Below are 9563 nucleotides of genomic sequence, written 5' to 3'. Positions count from 1 at the left end.
ATAATGGAGCGAGCAACAGATTTGTTGGAAATCATACATACTGATGTATGTGGTCCGATGAATATTGAGGCTCACGGTAGGTATCATTATTTTCTGATCTTCATAGATGATTTGAGCAGATATGAGTATATTTACTTGATGAAACACAAGTCTGAAATATTTGAAAAGTTCAAAGAATTTCAGAGTGAAGTGGAGAATCATCATAAGAAAAATAAAAGTTTCTACGATATGATCGCAGAAGTAAAATATTTGAGTTACGATTTTGGCCTTCAGTTAAAACAATGTGAAATAGTTTCACTACTCACGCCACCTGGAACACCACAGTGTAATGGTGTGTCCGAACGTCGTAACCGTGCTTTATTAGATGTGGTGCGATATATGATGTCTCTTACCGATTACCACTATCGTTTTGGGGTTATGCATTAGAGACAGCTACATTCACGTTAAATAGGGCACCATCTAAATCCGTTGAGACGACACCGTATGAACTATGGTTTGGCAAGAAACCTAAGATGTCGTTTCTTAAAGTTTGAGGTTGCAATGCTTATTTGAAAAAGTTTCAACCTGATAAGCTCAAACCCAAATCGGAGAAGTGCGTCTTCATAGGATACCCAAAAGAAAATGTTGGGTACACCTTCTATCATAGATCCGAAGGCAAGATATTCGTTGCTGAGAATGGATCCTTTCTAGAGAAGGAGTTTCTCTCGAAAGAAGTGAGTGGGAGGAAAGTAGAACTTGATGAGATAACTGTACCTGCTCCCTTATTGGAAAGTAGTTCATCAGAGAAATCTTTTCCTGTGACTACTACACCAATTAGTGAGGAAGCTAATGATGATGATCATGTAACTTCAGATCAAGTTACTGCCGAACCTGGTAGGTAAACCAGAGTGATATCTGCACCAGAGTGGTACAGTAATCCTGTTCTAGAGGTCATGTTACTTGACCATGACGAGCCTACGAACTATGAGGAAGCGATGATGAGCCCAGATTCCACGAAATGGCTTGAGGCCATGAAATCTGAGATGAGATCCATGTATGAGAACAAAGTATGGACTTTGATTGACTTGCCCATTGATCGGCGAACCATTGATATTAAATGGATCTTCAAGAGGAAGACAGACGCTGATAGTAGTGTCACTATCTACAAAGCTAGAATTGTCGCAAAAAGGTTTTAGACAAGTTCAAGGTGTTGACTACGATGAGAGTTTCTCACTCGTATCTATGCTTAAGTCTGTCAGAATCATGTTAGCAATTGCCGCATTTTATGAAATCTGGCAAGTGGATAAACAAAACTGCATTCCTTAATGGATTTATTAAAGAAGAGTTGTATATGATGCAACCAGAAGGTTTTGTCAATCCTAAAGGTACTAACAAAATATGCAAGCTCTAGCGATCCATCTATGGACTGGTGCAAGCATCTCGAAGTTGGAATATACGCTTTGATAAGTTGATCAAAGCATATAGTTTTAGACAGACTTGCGGTGAAGCCTGTATTTACAAGAAAGTGAGTGGGAGCATTACAACATTTCTATGTGAATGACATATTGTTGACCGAAGATAATGTAGAATTATTCTACAAAGCATAAAGGAATGTTTGAAAGGAGTTTTTCAAAGAAAGACCTCGGTGAAGCTGCTTACATATTGAGCATCAAGATCTATAGAGATAGATCAAGACGCTTGATAAGTTTTTCAATGAGTACATACCTTGACACGATTTTGAAGTAGTTCAAAATGGAACAGTCAAAAAGGAGTTCTTGCCTGTGTTACAAGGTGTGAAGTTGAGTAAGACTAAAAACCCGACCACGGCAGAAGATAGAGAGAGAATGAAAGTCATTCCCTATGCCTCAGCCATAGGTTCTATAAAGCATGCCGTGCTGTGTACCAGACCTATTGTATACCCTGCCCCGAGTTTGGCAAGGGAGTACAATAGTGATCTAGGAGTAGATCACTGGACATTGGTCAAAATTATCCTTAGTGGAATAAGGATATGTTTCTCGATTATGGAGGTGACAAAAGATTCGTCGTAAAGGGTTACGTCGATGCAAGTTTTGACACTGATCCAGATGACTCTAAGTCTCAATCTGGATACATATTGAAAGTGGGAGCAATTAGCTAGAGTAGCTCCATGCAGAGCATTGTTGATATAGAAACTTGCAAAATACGTACGGATCTGAATGTGGCAGACCCGTTGACTAAACTTCTCTCACAAGCAAAACATGATCACACCTTAGTACTCTTTGGGTGTTAATCACATAGCGATGAGAACTAGATTATTGGCTCTAGTAAACCCTTTGAGTGTTGGTCACATGTCGATGTGAACTATGGGTGTTAATCACATGGTGATGTGAACTATTGGTATTAAATCACATGGCGATGTGAACTAGATTATTGACTCTAGTTCAAGTGGGAGACTGAAGGAAATATGCCCTAGAGGCAATAATAAAGTAATTATTTATTTCCTTATTTCATGATAAATGTTTATTATTCATGCTAGAATTGTATTAACCGGAAACATAATACATGTGTGAATACATAGACAAACAGAGTGTCACTAGTATGCCTCTACTTGACTAGCTCGTTGAATCAAAGATGGTTAAGTTTCCTAGCCATAGACATGAGTTGTCATTTGATTAACGGGGTCACATCATTAGAGAATGATGTGATTGACTTGACCCATTCCGTTAGCATAGCACTTGATCGTTTAGTTTGTTGCTATTGCTTTCTTCATGACTTATACATGTTCCTATGACTATGAGATTATGCAACTCCCGTTTATCGGAGGAACACTTTGTGTGCTACCAAACGTCACAACGTAACTGGGTGATTATAAAGGTGCTCTACAGGTGTCTCTGAAGGTACTTGTTGGGTTGGCGTATTTCGAGATTAGGATTTGTCACTCCGATTGTCGGAGAGGTATCTCTAGGCCCTCTCGGTAATGCACATCACCTAAGCCTTGCAAGCATTGCAACTAATGAGTTAGTTGCGAGATGATGTATTATGGAACGAGTAAAGAGACTTGCCAGTAACGAGATTGGACTAGGTATTGAGATGCCGACGATCGAATCTCGGGCAAGTAACATACCGATGACAAAGGGAACAACGTATGTTGTTATGCGGTTTGACCGATAAAGATCTTCGTAGAATATGTAGGAGCCAATATGAGCATCCAGGTTCCGCTATTGGTTATTGACCGGAGACGTGTCTCAGTCATGTCTACATAGTTCTCGAACCCGTAGGGTCCGCACGCTTAACGCTACGATGACAGTTATATTATGAGTTTATATGTTTTGATGTACCGAAGGAGTTCGGAGTCCCGGATGAGATCGGGGACATGACGAGGAGTCTCGAAATGGTCGAGATGTAAAGATCGATATATTGGACGACTATATTCGGACTTCGGAAAGGTTCCGAGTGATTCGGGTATTTTTCAGAGTACCGGAGAGTTACGGGAATTCGCCGGGGAGTATATGGGCCTTATTGGGCCATACGGGAATAGAGAAGATAGGCCAAAAGGAAGGAGGCCTGCGCCCCCCCCCTCTGGTCTGGATTGGACAAGGGGTGCGGCCCCCTTTTCCTTCTCCCTCTCCTCCTCTTTCCTTCACTCCTACTCCAACAAGGAAAGGAGGAGTCCTACTCCCGGTGGGAGTAGGACTCCCCCCTTGGCGCGCCCTCCTCCTAGGTCGGCCGCCTCCCCCCTTGCTCCTTTATATACGGGGGCAGGGGGGCACCTCTAGACACACAAGTTGATCAAGTTGATCGTCTCTTAGCCGTGTGCGGCACTCCCCTCCACCATAGTCCACCTCGATAATACTGTAGCGGTGCTTAGGCAAAGCCCTGCATCGGTAGAACATCAACATCGTCACCACGCCGTCGTGATGACGAAACTCTCCCTCAACACTCGGCTGGATCGGAGTTAGAGGGACGTCATCGGGCTGAATGTGTGCTAAACTCGGAGGTGTCGTACGTTCGGTACTTGATCGGTCGGATCGTGAAGACGTATGACTACATCAACCGCGTTGTGCTAACGCTTCCTCTTTCGGTCTACGAGGGCATGTGGACAACACTCTCCCCTCTCGTTGCTATGCATCACCATGATCTTGCATGTGCGTAGGAAATTTTTTGAAATTACTACGTTCCCCAACACATCAATCGAGGAAGACATGGAGGCTGACTTGAAAAGGATAGATGCCATGGAGGAGGATGAAGAAGTTACTTCTCGTTTCCGAGCTGGATTCACGATGGGGGAACTACAGAGCTCAGCTATTTCAAACTTGGTCATCCCTTCCAATGTTAGATTTCTTTCTTATGAAAATATGAAAAAGAGTGTTACTTGTTCTCCCGCAGCTATGCAACATCCTTGGGTGAAAGGAGCTTTAGCCGTCACGGGCAAGCTCCATAACGAAATAATGGACCTCAAGCAGCAAGTCAATAAGCTCGAGGAAGAGAATCACATCCTGAGGGGCATCATCGCCAAGAATATCACATCACCACCTCCGAGGAAGGAAACATAAACACATGGGTATGGGCACTCCCCTTGGCAACTGCCAAGCTTGGGGGAGTGCCCCGTATCGTGTCACCATCACCTTTATCTTTATCGTTTTTCTTAGTTCGATCCTTTTGGTAATATCTTAATCTAGTAGAATAAAGTTTTAGTATGATCTAGTTGTGAGTTTTTCTTTATGATCCTTCTATGTAATCGAGTCCGTGAGCCATATATAATAAAGATTAGTGTTGAGTCAAGCGCTTGATTATTTTGCTATGATCTTGAGGGAATAGAATAAAAAGAAGAAATAAAGAGATCATATGGATCTTATGGAGAGTAATGACTTCACATATAAAGAGTATGATGAATAAAAGTTGTTGAGAGTTGACAAACATAGTTGGTCATCGTTGCAATTAATAGGAATTAATAAAGAAAGAGAGGTTTTCACATATAAATATACTATCTTGGACATCTTTTATGATTGTGAGCACTCATTAAAATATGACATGCTAAAGAGTTGATGCCCTCATGTCCGTATTTTATTTTATCGACACCTCTATCTCTAAACATATGAACATATTTTTCAATTTCCACTTTCGCTTGAGGACAGGCGAGGTCTAAGCTTGGGGGAGTTGATACATCCATTTTGCATCATGCTTTTATATCAATATTTATTGCATTATGGGCTGTTATTACACATTATGTCACAATACTTATGCCTATTCTCTCCTATTTTACAAGGTTTACATGAAGAGGGGGAATGCCGGCAGCTGGAATTCTGGGCTGGAAGAGGAGCAAATATTAGAGACCTATTCTGCACATCTCCAAAAGTCCTGAAACTCCACGGGAATTATTTTCAGAATATATAAAAAATATTGGGCGAAAGAAGTACCAGAGGGGGGCCACCCACCGTCCACGAGGGTGGGGGGCGCGCCCCTGCCTCGTGGGCCCCCTGGTGGCTCTCCGATGCCCATCTTTGGCTATATGGAGTCTTTCGTCGAGGAAAAAATCATAAGCTAGCTCATGGGACGAAACTCCGCCGCCACGAGGCGGAACCTTGACGGAACCAATTTAGGGCTCCGGCGGAGCTGTTCTGCCGGGGAAACTTCCCTCCGGGAGGGGGAAATCATCACCAACGATCCTCTCATCGGGAGGGGGTCAATCTCCAGCAACATCTTCACCAACACCATCTCATCTCAAACCCTAGTTCATCTCTTGTATCCAATCTTTGTATCCAAACCTCAGATTGCTACCTGTGGGTTGCTAGTAGTGTTGATTACTCCTTGTAGTTGATGCTAGTTGGTTTACTTGGTGAAAGATCATATGTTCAAATCCATTATGCATATTAATACTTGTCTGATTATGAACATGAATATGCTTTGTGAGTAGTTACGTTTGTTCCTGAGGACATGGGAGAAGTCTTGCTATAAGTAGTCATGTGAATTTGGTATTCATTCAATATTTTGATGAGATGTATGTTGTCTTTCCTCTAGTGGTGTCATGTGAACATCGACTACATGACACTTCACCATTGTTTGGGCCTAGAGGAAGACATTGGGAAGTAATAAGTAGATGATGGGTTGCTAGAGTGACAGAAGTTTAAACCCTAGTTTATGAGTTGCTTCGTAAGGGACTGATTTGGATCCATATGTTTCATGCTATGGTTAGGTTTACCTTAATACTTTTGTTGTAGTTGCCGATGCTTGCAATAGAGGTTAATCATAAGTGGGATGCTTGTCCAAGTAAGGGAAGCACCCAAGCACCGGTCCACCCACATACCAAATTATCAAAGTACCGAACGCGAACCATATGAGAGTGATGAAAACTAGCTTGACGATAATTCCCATGTGTCCTCAGGAGCGCTTTCCTTTATATAAGAGTTTGTCCATGCTTTTCCTTTGCTACAAAAAGGATTGGGCCATCTTGCTGCATATTATTTACTTTTATTACTTGTTACTCGTTACCAATTACCTTATCACAAAACTATCTGTTACCAATAATTTCAGTGCTTGCAGAGAATACCTTGCTGAAAACCGCTTATCATTTCCTTCTGCTCCTCGTTGGGTTCGACACTCTTACTTATCGAAAAGGCTACGATAGATCCCCTATACTTGTGGGTCATCAGAGCGAGCGGAGACGATCAGTGATCATGTCGCCCCATCCCGAGGACTTACGGCAAGGGTCAGACCCATCCCTCTCTAGGGTGGTCTGCCTACCCGGCCGTGCCTTGTAATTATCTCGCGGGTAGAGGACTAGGAGATGACCTCCTACTAGCAAATCAAGTTGTTGCAACAAAATCTATATCAAAGTGGACAGTCTGGAGGTATTCGAGATCATGTAGGGTGGTGGGAATTCACTTGGACCAGTAGCGGCAATTTATTAAGAATGTCCTTTCTTATCTAGCAATTTTATCTCTATACTTTTTAGTCATTGCCCTCGAGAAGCCAATATGGCGGCGGGCCTGCTAGCTAAGAACTAGGGGGTGTCTCGAACCATTGTTTGAAAATCGGAGCCCCGGGTTCCTTAGTGGATGTATTAACAAACTATGTATCTTTATTCTAACATGAAATATAAACCGCCATGATGGCATTTTCCTAACAAAAGGAGTAAGACATAGGGACAACAAAAATAGCAAGAATACAATTTCCACAATGAATATACAAAGTTCTGCCATACACATTTTTGTCCTATTCCATCTGATAACTCTTCTCCTAGTTTGGCAGTACATTTTTTTCCAAAATATTAATCATTTAAAACCTTAGCATTTTGATGCATGTTTGGTGAATACTTTAGTTTCTAGAAACCGTAGTTCTCCTTACAAAATGTAATTTTTCTCGCCCGGTTGGGGAAAAGGAAGTCAATATCCAAAACTCACATTTGGCTCCTTCCCAAAAAAAACTGTATAAAATCAAATTAATTACAAAATAATAATAATGGCTATTTTTTGTAAGAGACATGATCGAATGTTATACCACGTGTGAATTTTCATGAAGCAATGGCATTCATGGTGTTCCGGATAGAAGATAAAATCAGCACCCTAAAAAGGCCATATTTTTAGGATTTTGGAGGTAAGATTTTTCTTTTTCTCCTAGAACATCATGGATGTCATTTCTTCATGGAAATTCACATGTGAGTAGAACACTAAACTATGTTACTTAAAAAACAAAATTTTTATTTGCCTACTTTTTTTTACATCTTTTATTCATCAGGGTGCATGTGGAACCATGCCCACCATAACATTTTTTGGGCCCATACCTCTGGAAAAAACATGGTGTTAGAGATATTACGATTTATGGAAACAAGCTATCCGTTGATGCAAAACACATCATAGTATCTAAAGTTGTGATTTCTAGAAAAAACACAATTTCTTCTTATCTTACACTAAGAAAAACATCGGTCGGTTGGTCTTGCTTTCCATTTGCAAGCCTACACTTATCGCTGACATCCTACAAATACCGAATAGCCTACACCAGGCCTCCGGCCTGCTTATAAGGATCGCTAGTCTTATTCAAGCAGATCTGACGCGAGAGCTATGTCTCGCTTATAGCGAGACCATAACTTCTCTCGCTGAAGGCTTTTTTAGCTCGCACAGAAACTGGGCCGTCCCGTTTATTTACCTTTCTTTGATCGCAAGCATGCGACACTTGCTCGCTGGTTCGAATCATTTTTTTTCTCTTCTGTTTTTTTTCTTCTTCTTTAGTTTTCTTTATTTTTTTGTTTTTCCTTTGATTTTCTGTCGGTTTTCTTCTTTTATTCATGGTTTTCTTTGTTATTTTGTTTTCCTTGTTTTTGAATTGCTTTGCTTCGTTAATTTCTTGGTCTTCACCACTTTTTGGTTTTGTTTTTGTTTTTCTTTGTTTCTTTCTTGATTTCATTGTTTTATGTTTTCTTTTTTTCCTTTTTCTCTTTTCTTTGTTTTCCCTGGTTTTCTTTGTTTTCCTTTGCTTCGTACTCGGTTTTCTCGGTTTCATTCTTTTGCATTGTTTTCTTCAGATTTTCATTCTTAGTTTTCCTTATCATTGTTTTTCTATTTGGGTTTCTTCATTTTTTTCATTGATTTTCATCAGGTTTTTCTGTTCTACTCGTGGTAACTTTTTCAGTTCACATTCAACATTTTTCTTATACATCAGAAACATTTTTATGTACACGTTTAACATTTTTGGAAAACATGATTACCAATTTTTGAAAACATATATTTTTGGATGTCTACTTTTTTCCATATACACATTGTAAATTTATGGTATATATCTAATACACATTTAACATCTTTCATATACAATTTTTCATTCTGTGAATACATGGTCAACATTTTTTATATACACATTTAACATTTTTTCAAATGCTTGATTAACATTTTTGAACTACAAGATGAACATTTTCTAATACGTCATCAACCTTTTTTTACACACATTTAACATTTTTCAAGTGCTTGACTAACATTTTCGAAATACAAGATTAACATTTTTGTAATACATAGTCAACATTTTTTCTATACCCATTTAATTTTTAAAAAATATTGATTAACATGTTTTCAAATGCAAGATTAACCTTTTAAATACATTATACAAAAATTCTATACACATTTAACATATTTCAAATGATTGGTTAACATATTTCAAATTCTTGTTTATTTTTTTCATATGCTTCATTAACATTTTTTAAATACATGATCAACTTTTTTCACACATTATACATTTTTTCATATACATGAGAAATATTTTCTCTATACACATTTAAACATTTTTTAAAACCTTGCTTGCCATTTTTGCAAATATTTTATTAAAGTGTTTTTTATAATATATTTTATTTAGAATAGTTGGAAGTATAAAACAAAAGTAAAAAAGAAACAAAAAACCGAGGTTGTGGCCTCCAACATACCTGGGCGGACCCATCTCGTGCTGCCTTTGACGCGAGGGTTCCCTACTTCTCGCTAAAAACGAGACATTGGGGCAGGGACCTCCTATACGCCGCATATTGCGGCAAAATGGAGCGCGCGCCGCACAGGGGGGTCGACGACTGGGCCGGCCGAGTACAACAGAAGTTGAACGCAATACAACACGACGCAAAAACCCCGAGAAAA

The sequence above is a fragment of the Triticum aestivum genome, chromosome 4A (genome assembly GCF_018294505.1).
Source record: "Triticum aestivum cultivar Chinese Spring chromosome 4A, IWGSC CS RefSeq v2.1, whole genome shotgun sequence".
NCBI classification, from domain to species: domain Eukaryota; kingdom Viridiplantae; phylum Streptophyta; class Magnoliopsida; order Poales; family Poaceae; genus Triticum; species Triticum aestivum.
The sequence above is the reverse complement of the archived record's forward strand: the minus strand, read 5'-3'. Positions refer to the sequence as shown.